General features: G+C 42.3%; 1 long non-coding RNA gene across 1 annotated transcript; it reads left to right on the top strand.

Annotated features, from left to right (window-relative positions):
• The first annotated feature begins 6386 nt into the window (after positions 1-6386).
• LOC309890784 lies at positions 6387-9474 on the top strand. The gene is made up of 5 exons (XR_014319450.1): positions 6387-6514; positions 7246-7365; positions 7871-7951; positions 8246-8356; positions 9087-9474. It is a non-coding gene; the product is annotated as an uncharacterized lncRNA (long non-coding RNA).
• Positions 9475-12040: the final 2566 nt, after the last annotated feature.

The raw sequence follows: 12040 nt of genomic DNA, 5'->3' as shown, positions 1-12040 counted from the left end.
AGAATCGATTCGTCTTCACCTTGATGTGTCAAGCTAAAGAGAAATCTGTGCCGAAGCACTGTTTGATCAGACGAGTGCCTCAGTTCAGGATTGTTCTTTGACAGCTACAGAAACAGCAGGACGATCAGCGCCTTCAGGAACAGATGAATTTGATCTTGAGGCTGTCGTAAAACAGGTCCCTGAAGTCTGAAGACTCTTCAAATAGTTTGGGCCAGCAAGGAGCAGCTGTACGTGGCGGCTGCGGTAACTCGGGGCTCCGAGTCTCAGAGAGCGTGGTGAAAGGTGACCCCCAGCTGGCTGCTGGAGGAAGCTGAGGCAGCGTTCAGCTCTAACCTTTGCCTTCTTGGCTGGCATCTTTGCACTCCTGCTGTCAGTGGGTGTTGAGTGTCCTTCCCGGCAGCCTCAGAACGTGCCCTCAGATGTAGGCAGCATTTAGCAGCTAGAATTCCCTCAAATAGAAAGAGTACAAATGATGCGTTTTCTGCTTTTGCTTTGGAACTCTTAGCTTGAGGTTTTCCTGCAGGCCATGAGGTTTCTTGCAGCAGCAGGGATGAGTTGTGTTAGCAAGAGGCTGTTCTGTGCTTCGACTGTGGGAAGATGAATGGTTACGTGTGCACCGTTAAATATAACTTGACACCTAGCACACCGCACTTGCAGCCTGTGGGGTGCTTTAACAAGCAGGTAAATCAGCAGAGGCTGTTTTGCAGCCGGGGTGATGCTGGGTGATTAAAAAGCAGGGGCAGAACAAGGAGTTTCTAGTGTTTGTTCTTGCTTGTCATCCGACTCTCCACTTCCACCGTTCTTTAAAAAAAACAAAAACAAACAAACAAACAAATAAAAAAAAAAACAAGCAAGGGGTAAGCATCTTAATATCTTTATTATAAATGGAAGGCACAAAAGAGGCCAGCAACAGAGACTGTCCAAGAGAAATGCTTTGTGCTTTATAAACAAACAAGGAAGTACCCTTAGGTGGGTGTGATAATCCTCCTCTAATGCGTTTTTGGGGTGCAAAAATAGATTTGTTCCTTTCTCGCTCTTCTCTGCAGGACAAAGGCAGAATAGGCACTGCAAAGTTAGACCAGGGAGGTCAGTTTGTTCCGTACTGAGAAAGACAAGCCTGTAAAACAAACTAGACAGATTTTCTTTGTAGTATTCATCTTCCTTCAGCAAAGGCAAAGCTTATGACACTTGTTGGTGTGTATTTCCAGACCCCCAGCTACTGGCACTGTAGCGCATCTCTAATTCTTTGGTACAAAAGGTTCAAAATCTCTTAATGCAAAAATTTTACCAGCACCCTGGAGCAAAAAAAAAGAAATCTAAAACCCTTACCAACTTCTATTACAGACCTGCTGAGTGCACCAGAGTTACTCATTTTTATTCAGGCTTTCAGGGGCAACTTCAGTTGGTTTAGCGCTTGGATTGCTATGTTGGCAGATATCAGTTTAAAAAAAAAAAAAAAGCTTTTGAGGTCCTTTTTAAAATGAGACTGCTTTTTTGGAATTTGGAATACTGCAAGGTATCGTTGGTTTTGCTTTCTTCCTATTCCTTAGACCAGATCCATTCAGATTCTGAACAGCGTTCCCGGTGTGTTCAGGAAAATGGAAGGCAACAAGCAAAATGATGAGCTCCTTGGGCAGTCAAAAGAGCTAAATCTGGAGAGTGTTTTGAGTCAAACTTCCATGCTAAGGAGCACCAGTAATTGTTAGAAGTAGCTGCAGAGGAACCTGCATGGCACTGGGTGTGTTTCTGAAGGTGCTAAAGGTCCGAAGTGACGATTCCTATCCATACTAAAGAAGAGAAGGAAACGTTGCACTTAACTACTGTTTTTATTCCCTTTGTCCAGCAGTCAAAAGCAGTAACTAATATGAGAACCCAACTTTTCCTCTCTTTATTTTAGATTTGGGAAAATTCCCTGCCAAAACAATATTTCCTGGAAAATTCACTAGTGTTTGTGTGAGTAAAAGCTTCCAACCTTTTATTATTAATTTGTAAGAACTATTTCATCCACTTTTGTCCAGAAGAGTCAGAAATAATTTGCACAGAAATGTGCAGCGTTTTAATGAAAGGATTCAGAATCACTCTAATTTGAACTGGTTGCAGGTTTTGTGACATTTAGTGTCTTAAAAAAAAAAATAAATCAAAATTTCTGACTTCATATCAGAAAAAAAGAAAAAAAAATGCTTGTGGCGAAATAAAATCTGTTGCAGCTCTGCTCATCGAAAACTCATTGGCTGTTAAATTGGACCTAAGTCGTCTTCTCTAACCTTTCATGATCCTGCAGCAATGGCTGATGATGGATATATGGATTAGGGAACAGCACGTGATGGCAAACCTGTGGTATTTGCTACTGTACTGGGTCTGGCTGGAATGTTTACTTTCCCTGCAGCAGCCCATACAGTGCCGTACTCTGTACTTGTAGCTGGAACAGCAGTGTTATCACCCCAGTGTTGTGTGTACTGCTGAGCAGCAGTGGCACAGCATTGGGCCTTTCTCTAACCCTCCTAGGGGGTGGGCAAAAAGGTGAGGAGAGAAACATCACTAGGGCAGCTGACCTAAACCAATCAAAGGGATATTCCATACCATGTGATGTCCCACTCAGCAATAAAAGGTGGAAACAGGAAGAAGAGGGGAGGGGTGGGCTCTCGTTGGGAAAACGTCGGTCCTCCTCTCGAACACCGGCTGCGTGCGTTGAGGCCTTGCTTCAAGGACGTGGTCAATCATGGCTCATTTGTGGGAAGTAGAGAGTAATTTCTTTCCTCTGCACTTCCATATAGCCTTCATTTATTTTGTTTGTTTGTTTTCCTCCCTTCTTTTTATTTTTCCTTTTCCCCTCCCTTTTCCCCTTTCCCTTTTTATTTCCCCTTAGTTAAATTGTTTAGTTCATGGTAGTCTTTATTTAATTATTATATTTTTTTCCCTTTAATTAAATTATCCTTATCTCAACCCGTGAGTTGTTCTTTGCTTTACTTCTCCCCCTCCTCATCTAAAGGAGGGGGAGTGAGAGAGCGGTTGTGGGGTTTAGCTGCCCAGCACGGTAAAACCACCACAGCTACAGCGCAGAAAGAAAAACCAAATTGCTTCCAAAAAATCAAAGTAATTCAAAATCCTTGGTATCATGCAGCCGTGCCACTGGCAAAGTGAGCATTCCCCTGCCTCTCAAAGCTTGCTGTACCCTTGATCTGCTGTCTTGCTGCTGTTAATTGATTGCAACTCTACATGTCTGATCAGGGCTACGAGTTGTTCTCGATATGGAGATCATACAACATCTACTGTGCACGCTTGGGTGTATAGATATGTTTATCCTGTATGCATGTACATCCGTATGCATATTTGTGTGCTGGCCCCCAGATCCCTCATGTTACAAAGCATCGGCCTCGAAGGCATACTCATCAAAATCTTTTGCAGAGCCTCCATTTTTTTCTAGTTCCCTCAAAATGAGAGAATTTTTACGCGCTCTCTGTGTCGAAAAGGCAAAAATTCTGATTTTCACTGTCGCTCTCGCTAACTTTCTCTCACTCCCTCCTCGTGTGTGTATAAACACAGATGTGTGTATGCGTATGCACATCAGTGGATTTAGATGCACTGGTATGTTTTTTGCTGTACAGGTAATAAAGACGGGGAAAGGTTTTTGTGTTTTCTTAATAGGTGAAGAAATCTTGAAGACCAGAGATTGGAACATGCTGAATTTTAAATTAAAAAAAAAAAAAAGAAAAAAAAGTTAAATTGTCCGGCTGTGGAAGATGGAGCCTCATTTTTGCAGCCACTTTGAATCACGAGTTCATCTCTAAATGCGCTGGGTTTTTTTTGTTTTTGTTTTGTTTTGGTTTTTGTTTTTTATTTTTTTGAAGAGCTAACTAACCGTGGCTGCATCCAGTCTGAGAGAGCATTCAAATGGACTTGCTTCCTCTCTTAGTTATAAGCTGTTTAAAAGCGCATCCTATGTTTGAATTGTGGATGAGAGGTTCCCTTGGCAAAGTGAGGAGGAAAATTCTTCCTACCCCTTTATTATTAATTCACGGATTCAGTCTTGGTTCGGCCTACAGGAGCAGTTAACTGGAAGCCTTTGAAGATCGATAACTTTGCTGAGGTTGTCCAGGTAGGTGAAATCGAAGACCCACAGGGCCTGGAACGTGCTGTTTAATGCGTCCTAACTGTGTTCTAGAGAAGTTATTTGTAGCCATAGTTGATTATTGACTTGCATGTATCATCAGGTGGTTTTTTAAGGAGTGACTCCGTTTTCAGGCTTCCAGATGTGCTCCAGGTCATATTATTGAGGATGTGGAAGAGAACGCTTGCTGACAAAGCTCCTGGCAGCTTTACAGAACTTTAATATTTAGTTAGTTCATGTAACAGCTGATTTCAAGGCTTTGCTCTCTTTGAGAGACTGATAACTTGATTTGATTAACTGAAGAAAGCTGGAAAAATGTTTGTTCCTCATTATTTTTCACTTGTTACTTTCTTTCGGGTTACTTTTAAAAAGAAGATTTCACTGATCACAAGCCAGTAGAAGACTTTCAGCCCAAGCAAGGGTGAAGACAGCTCTCTCCAAGAGCAGAGGAAGTCCCTGTGGAGAGAACCCGAGCTTGTTAGCAGAACTCGTCGGCATGTCTAAACAAGGAGACGATTGCTACTTCTATTTCTATTCTACCTGTAGCAAGGTATGGCTGGCTTTCCTTTGCTTTGCTTTTTTTCCCCCTTTTTTTCAGGAAGGAGTAGATTAGGAGGAGGAAGCACACTGGTCTTTGGTTAACTTGAGAACCAGATAGATTGTGAATTCAGTTGTAGCACCATTAGGCAGCAGCATGGCCATTTTTGAGGCTGTACTCTATTTTCCTTGTTGGTTTCCTTTTGGTTCCAGGGAGACAAATGTGCCTACCGCCACTGCGAAGCTGCTCTGGGCAATGAGACGGTCTGCAAGCTGTGGCAGGAGGGTCGTTGTTTCAGGAATGTCTGCCGATTCAGACACATGGAAATTGACGTGAGTGCCTAACAATGTGTTCTCAAAATAAATCCACAAAAGCATTTTTCAGTGCCGTAGGTGTACTGATTGTGCTTTTGGAGGATAGATTTGTTTGCTTCAAAATCATACTGGTTTCTGTTACCAAGAGAGGGGGTGGGAGGAAGCAGAGGGAAATAAAATCAATGCCTTAGGTATGTCTTAGCAAGATATTTGTTTATTTTTTTTTATTAGATGCTGACAGTTTTCTCAAGAGATGCAGAATAGCTGTTAAATAGACTGCTAAAACGTGCTGGAGCAGGGGGGTAATAAACAGGCTGTTCTATCCTCATGGGAGCAGGCTTGATAATGAACTATCAGGTGTCTTCTGACCCACAGTCCTTCAGATAACGCTGTTGTAGCTGCCTGGGGTAGGAAGTGGGGAAAGTTAAAGGTGCAGCAGAACTAAGTCTCCAAGAAGTAGTTCTAGACAGGGTTAACCTAGGCAATTTCAGATGTTCTTTTTCCCTCTGAATAATCCTAGTATAATCCTAGGTGTATTAGTTTAAGCCACCCTCAAGTGATGTCTGAGAGTGCCTGTCTTCTCAAACTGAGTGATGACCAAACTAAATGTGCATAGTGGTTACAGCTTATGCAAACTTTGTGAATATGCCCAGAAATACTACACTTAACTGAGAAACTGACCTTTGGAATGCTGTTTCAGCACTGTGTTGTGACAGCTGTCACGATCTGGAGCTGTGCATCTCTTTGCAAGCCTCAGGTGCATGTTATCACGAGCTTTTCTTTCTTTCTGTCTTCAGAAAAAGCGCAGTGAGATTCCTTGCTACTGGGAGAACCAGCCGGGAGGCTGTCAGAAAGCCAACTGTGCTTTTCATCATGCAAAGGGACGTTACATCGATGGACAATTCTTACCACCAAGCAAGAGTGAGTTTAGGTCCTTTTTCTTTAAGCGCTGAAGAATTAATTTTGAGTATTACTTAGTGGGTGCCAATCCTGTAGGGGGCGTCAGGTAACTGTTCATTTGTGAGGGCAGGAAAAGGTCTGCAGTCATAGGTGTACTGCACCGAGTGTACTGCTGGTGTTTGTTTTCTGCTTTCGTGCTCAGCTTCTCTTTGCTTTGTGTGATGTTTGCCTTGCAGTTTGCTTCCTGTTGTTTCCTCTTTTGCTGGGTGGTAGGGAGATGTGTTGTTGTTGGAAGGGAAATCATTGTTCACGGTGTAAGCAGTGATGGGATGGGCAAAAGGAGATGCTGAATTCGTTGTCTGTGCGGGTTATCTGCCTTTGCTACCATCTCTTTGCATTGTGGTCAAAGTTTTAAACTGCCATATTACCGATGATCCTCCTCTTCCTCTAGCTACACTGCCAAGTCCGCCTGAGTGCGCGGACGATGATCTGAAAGTGGCTCAGATGTCACTGCAGCAAAACAAACTTTCTGTCCAGTCAAATCCCTCTCCACAGCTAAGGGGGTGACGAAAGTGGAAAACTCTGAAAATGTCCCAAGCCCTACACACCCTCCAGTTGTAATCAATGCTGCAGATGATGATGAAGATGATGATGGTGAGCATGTTTTGGTTCTTGGAAGGAATTTGTGCTGTAAATGATTGTGTAAATCTTTGTTTCTTGAAGGAATTTGTGCTGTAAATGAATGTGTTAAATCTTTGGTTCTTGAAGGAATTTGTGCTGTAAATGAATGTGTTAAATCTTTGGTTCTTGAAGGAATTTGTGCTGTAAATGAATGTGTTAAATCTTTGGTTCTTGAAGGAATTTGTGCTGTAAATGAATGTGTTAAATCTTTGGTTCTTGGAAGGAATCTGTGCTGTAAATGAGTGTATAAATCACAGATGACCTGAGGTCTGACTAGCGATAGGGCAGGCAGTCTGGCCAGGTCACTGGTGGCTTTGTCTGGCAGTCAGTGGACAGAAGCTGAAACGTTGGAGGAAAGCTTAGAACCACTCCTGGCTTTAGCTGGTCTTTTGTGTAAAGTTCTATGTGAAACTAGGAAGGAAATTTCTTTTTTCTGTCTGAAGAGCAATGTGTTGTGTAGTAGTTAAAGCTGCAAAGAGAATCTAGAGTCCTAGATGTTTTGTCCTAGTGTATTCTACTTAGGAGTTCATCAGGTCAGTGTAGCTGTTTAAAAACAAACAAACAAACAAACAAACAAACAAACAAACAAAACAAAACAGCAACAAAGTTTTTTATATGAACCATGGGCTGAAGTGTCACTGCATGAGCTACGTAATCATGACCAACCTGGTCTATGCATAACTGAATCGATTTTTCCCCTTCAGACCAACTTTCTGAGGAAGGAGAAGAAACTAAAACTCCCGTCCAGCATCCAGCTGCGGAAGGCAAAAATGGATTACGGGTGATTTCCACTCGGAAAGGCAGTTCTATTACTACTAAACAAGGTATGCCAGCACCTTAGTAGGATAAATCAGAAGAACTTGACAGTTAAGTCAAAAGCAGCGTGGTGTAAAAACACAACAAAATGTAGGGGTGCTGAATGGAGTCGGTTATTTCCATGATCTCATTTCTGCCATTAATACCATCATGTGCCCATTGGGTCAGAAAGGTGAACTCCTTTTCTTTACTTTTGGAGAACAAAACAGGGCCACAGCATGGAGTTTAAATGGCTGCACGTGCAGCCTTGCAACCACTGCTGATAAGCCATATCTAACGATAGAGGGATCTAATATTGTGTAAATGGATTAAAATTAAAACTACATTTTGAACCCTGAAGGATGAAAGGAGGGGCAAAATGCCATTGGTTCTATGGCTCTTTCACTTGTGAGGAGTGTTGACAGGCTTTATTCGAAATACTTCAGAAAGTTCCTGAGCGCTAAGAAGCCTGAGGACCTGTGGTCCTCAGTGAGTGCCTCTAAGCCTGTCTCATGAACTGTTTCCTGTTTTCAGAGGGCAATCTGAATTTTGGAATAAAAACACTTGAGGAAATCAAATGGCAGAAGATGAAGGAAAAAAAGAAGAGACACGGTGGTGAGTTAATATTGCCTACTTTCTTATCCTGTTCACGGCAGGTGATGGTGACTGGGAGCTGCTTGAGGGACAGACTTCCATTTTTAGCTGGGGGCATAAAGCAACCTGATTCTCAGCCAGCTGGTATTCTAAATGGGAGTCCAAAGGGCAACCAGAGGCAAATTAGTCACCTCTCTTCTTTACATGCTCTGCTTGCTGTATTTTTGACAGTAACAAATCATTTAAAGTTTTTTGTTCTTTGTGATAGTTTTTTATGTTGGGTAAACTTCCTTATGTTTTGGTTGCTCTGAACAGAAGGTTCTTCAAGATCTTCTCTTCGTCCCGTTGATTCTATGATTTTTCCTGCTCCAGAAGAGGAAAATGTCCGGACAGTGGTGAGAACTGTGACAGTGTCTTCCAAGAAAGGTAATAATGAATGCTTTTGTTTTGATTTCATTACTCCTAAACTGGAGGGTTAAGCAATAATTAAAACAATTCACCCATGTTAGCCTTCTGGTGCTGCCTTCTGTTCAAAACGTGCTTTTATGCTTAAAGTCCCTGGTTGTACTGGAAAGATTTGGTGCTCAGGTTAAGTGCAGTGGCAGGAGAAAAAAAAAAGTGTCAGTATGCCAATAGGGGGGTAACTGAAAAACAGAAGAGTAACGAGAAGAGCGAGCTGTAGAAGCCAGTGCTATATAAGAAGCAATTTCTGAAGCATTAAAGAGGCGTACAGTGGCAGGTGTGGACACAGTATGACAGGAGTTTGTGTATAAATTGTTTAGAGCTGTGCAAATGCCTTTTAAAGGGAAAAAAGTGTGGAAGTACTTTTACTTGTAGACATTCACCTTAGAAAGGAATATTTCTCAGCATTTGCACCTAAGAATATTCTGCTTGCTTATGCAGCTTTGTTCTGCACAAAGTATAGGTGTCAAGCAGACTCAGATTCACTCTCTACTATCTCAGCTGGAATTTGAAGCAAGCACTGAGACTATTAATATTTTTTTTCCATGTTAATTATAGTTAAAATATGAGTTTGTGTGGTCTAGCTGTCAAAACAGTGTCTGACTAGGGTTTTTTGGACATGGGCTAACAGGATAATATTTCTGTTGGCTACTGGTTTCTGTGAAATAGAAAAAAAAATTCCCTTTTGTTTTAGGGGAGGAACCTGTGGTTCGAGTAGATCTTGCTGATAGACAAGGAAAACGGAAAGCCTCCGCGGGTGAGAACTTTTTACGAGCTGTTACGTAGGTGCTGCCTTCTATATATGACTGCATTAAAGAGTATTTGTGATGTATGAAGGGAAAATACATTGCAGTGGAGATCTGTGTTGACGGCAGAAATGGAAAAAAAAAAAAAAAATCATTTAGCAGCTGAAAGGCAATTCTATGAAAATATTCTTGAAAAAGAGAAGCTTATTGTTGACTGTTCTCAAACCTTCCTGCAAAGAAAAGTTCTTACAATATTCCTTGTTTTCTCTGAAGATGATGTAGGCAGCCTTCCAGTGAAGCGCAGCCTTGCTGAAAGGCTGGGGAAGAAGGTAGAGGCTCCGGGAAATGCTGACAAAGCACCCAAGAGAGAGACAGGTACTAAACGGGCATCTGGATTGGATTCCTGGGTTTCGTATTTAGTCTTTCTGTTTGTCCTTTTCCAGTGATGTTTCTTTTTGCATGTTGGCTGAGGTCGTAATCACTGGGATTCAAAGTTACCTTTCCTGTCTTGTTTTGAAATGTGAACCTGAAGTTGACATTATGCAGCCTCCCTAATTCGTTCTTTTTCTGTTTTGCAGTTCGAGTTCCCAAGTCTCTGAAGGACAGGCTGGGATTACCTCCTAAACAGACCAGTACTGAGAGAGGTAACAGCTAGATCTTAAATATGCTTTCTCCTCCTTCCTTTCCACGAACTTGGACTGCTTTCATACATCCCTACAAACTAATTTAAACGAAAACAAAGAACTGACGCCTCTTGGTTGAGTGCTGAAGCTCTTCTGACAGCCACTATCAGAACTCTGGCTCTAGGTGTGTGTTTATTTTCTACTTGTGCCTTGTCGAGGTTTTTAGCTGCTTCTGTGAACCGTTACGTACAATTAGAATAGAACCACTGCCAGGAGCAGGAATTTGAAATGCAGTCTGAAAAAGTAATAAAGTAAAGCAGCATTTCTGTGTAGCAGTTCTCTCTGGATAGGGCTGGTCTTCAAAATACAAGTGGCTCAGAGGAGGAGGAGAATGTTGTTCTAAGGATATTGTTCTAAGATGCATTATTGGGAACGCTCAAGATGAGTTTTCCTTAGTGCTCTGACAAATTTTGGAGACTTAAAATATTGCTGGACTCTCTTTAAATGTTGGTGCTTCTCCTCATTTCTTGATGATGACAGGGAAGGCTGCTAAGCCGATGGGAGAGATCCATGTGAAAACACTGGAGGAAATCCGTCGTGAGAAAGCTCTTCAGAGACGCGAACCTCAAGCCAAAGCCGAGGCTGAAGGGCACGGTAAAACTGAAGATTCCAGCGCAGGGGCAAGAGCTGCTCGTGCAGGTCGCATGCAAACTTTCTCTGAAGCCTTGTCTGAAAAAAAGAATAATCGCTTGGTAGAAGAGAAGAAAAAAGCAGGAGAATGCCATAGCAAGAGCAAAATTCAGGGTGAGTCCAAGAAGCAGCTCGCTCTGTCCGGGCCCAGCAAAGGGCAGGCGAAGGAGCCGGCAGGAAAAGTCAAGCCAGAAGGAGAAGTGCGTGTTAAAACCTTGGAAGAAATAAAGCGTGAGAAAGCTCTGCGGATGCAGCAGAGTGAAGGAGATGTGCCAGCTCCCTCAGCACAACCCGGACCTGCCCCAGCAGAGCAGAAATGTTTATGGAGCACAAAACTAACAGGTAATAAGATGCTTTAATGCCTGCCCCAGTGAGGTGCTTCCCATATTGAGCAAGTTCAGTTTGCTCAGGATCTGCTTCATGGATAAATGCTGAATGGCTTGCACATTGTAGCCTTTCTCTCTCTCTCTCATGGGACACAAGGAAATAAATGCACAAAGGAAACAAGTACCCAGCTTTCTTTATTTCTGCCGTTGACAACACTTTTTTTTGTCTTTTTTTAAAGCACCTGAAAAAGAAGAAAAGAAGGCAGTGGAATTGAACCGGCCTTTTCCTAAACTTTCCTCTGGACCTGATGTACAGGTGAGTCCTCTGTGAAGACACACATACATTCGTACAATTTCTGATAATTCTGACAAGTTTTGTTACTCACCGTGTGCCACCCTCTTGAGTGTGTTCTTACCCTTCAGCAGCTGGTAGGAGCTGCAGTGCAGTCTAAATCCTATCGCCAGCAGCATTTCCAGACAACTCTGTAATCCTCAAACTTGGAATCAGTCTGTTTATACCACAGCAAGAAAGAAACCCTGTTAGCACCAGCTGAAATCTACACAGTTAACGTGGAGGGAATTCTTTTTGTTCTTACTGACTTGATCTGTCAGACATGAAGGATTTAATACAGAAGGCCAGAGTTCTGTGTTCAAGGAAATCAATCTGTCAGTGGATACTGTATAGGGGAACTTGTATGACTTTCTGCTGCTTAAAAAGAATGTGATAAATAGATGTACAGCAGAACACCCTAGCTGTTTAAAGAAGCTTGCCATAGTGGATATTGCAGATATGTGAGACTGCGTCCATAGTAAAGCATGGCTCTTGTTACAGGCAGAATTTTATGGGGAAAAAAAAAAAAAAAACAACAACAACAAAAAAAAAACCAACAGTAACCTGAACGAGATTAATATGCTGTTCCACATCAAGACCATTTTGGAGGGATTGCTGATCAGATTTTCTTAACGAAATCTCCACGGATTTTATTTATTTTTTTTGTCCTACTCATGCACTACTTTTCTTTCCTTCTAGCCCACTCAGCAGAGTGGAACTCGTAAATGTCCAGAGAAGAGCTTTGAAGAGAGACGGTGGGAGAAGTGGCAACAGAGAGAACAACAAGAGAAGCTTCGGCAGGAGGAAGCTGCTGTCAAATCTACTGCTGGCTTCTTTAATACTGAACCAGCAGGGAAAGTGGCAGCTCAATTTCAGGGCCAGGAAGCTAAAAGTAAGTGTTGAAGGTTAAGAGTTACTTAGGTTGTCTTCTG

The sequence above is a fragment of the Aythya marila genome (genome assembly GCF_965140915.1).
Source record: "Aythya marila genome assembly, contig: HAP1_HAP1_SCAFFOLD_179, whole genome shotgun sequence".
NCBI lineage: Eukaryota > Metazoa > Chordata > Aves > Anseriformes > Anatidae > Aythya > Aythya marila.
The sequence above is the reverse complement of the archived record's forward strand: the minus strand, read 5'-3'. Positions and strand labels throughout refer to the sequence as shown.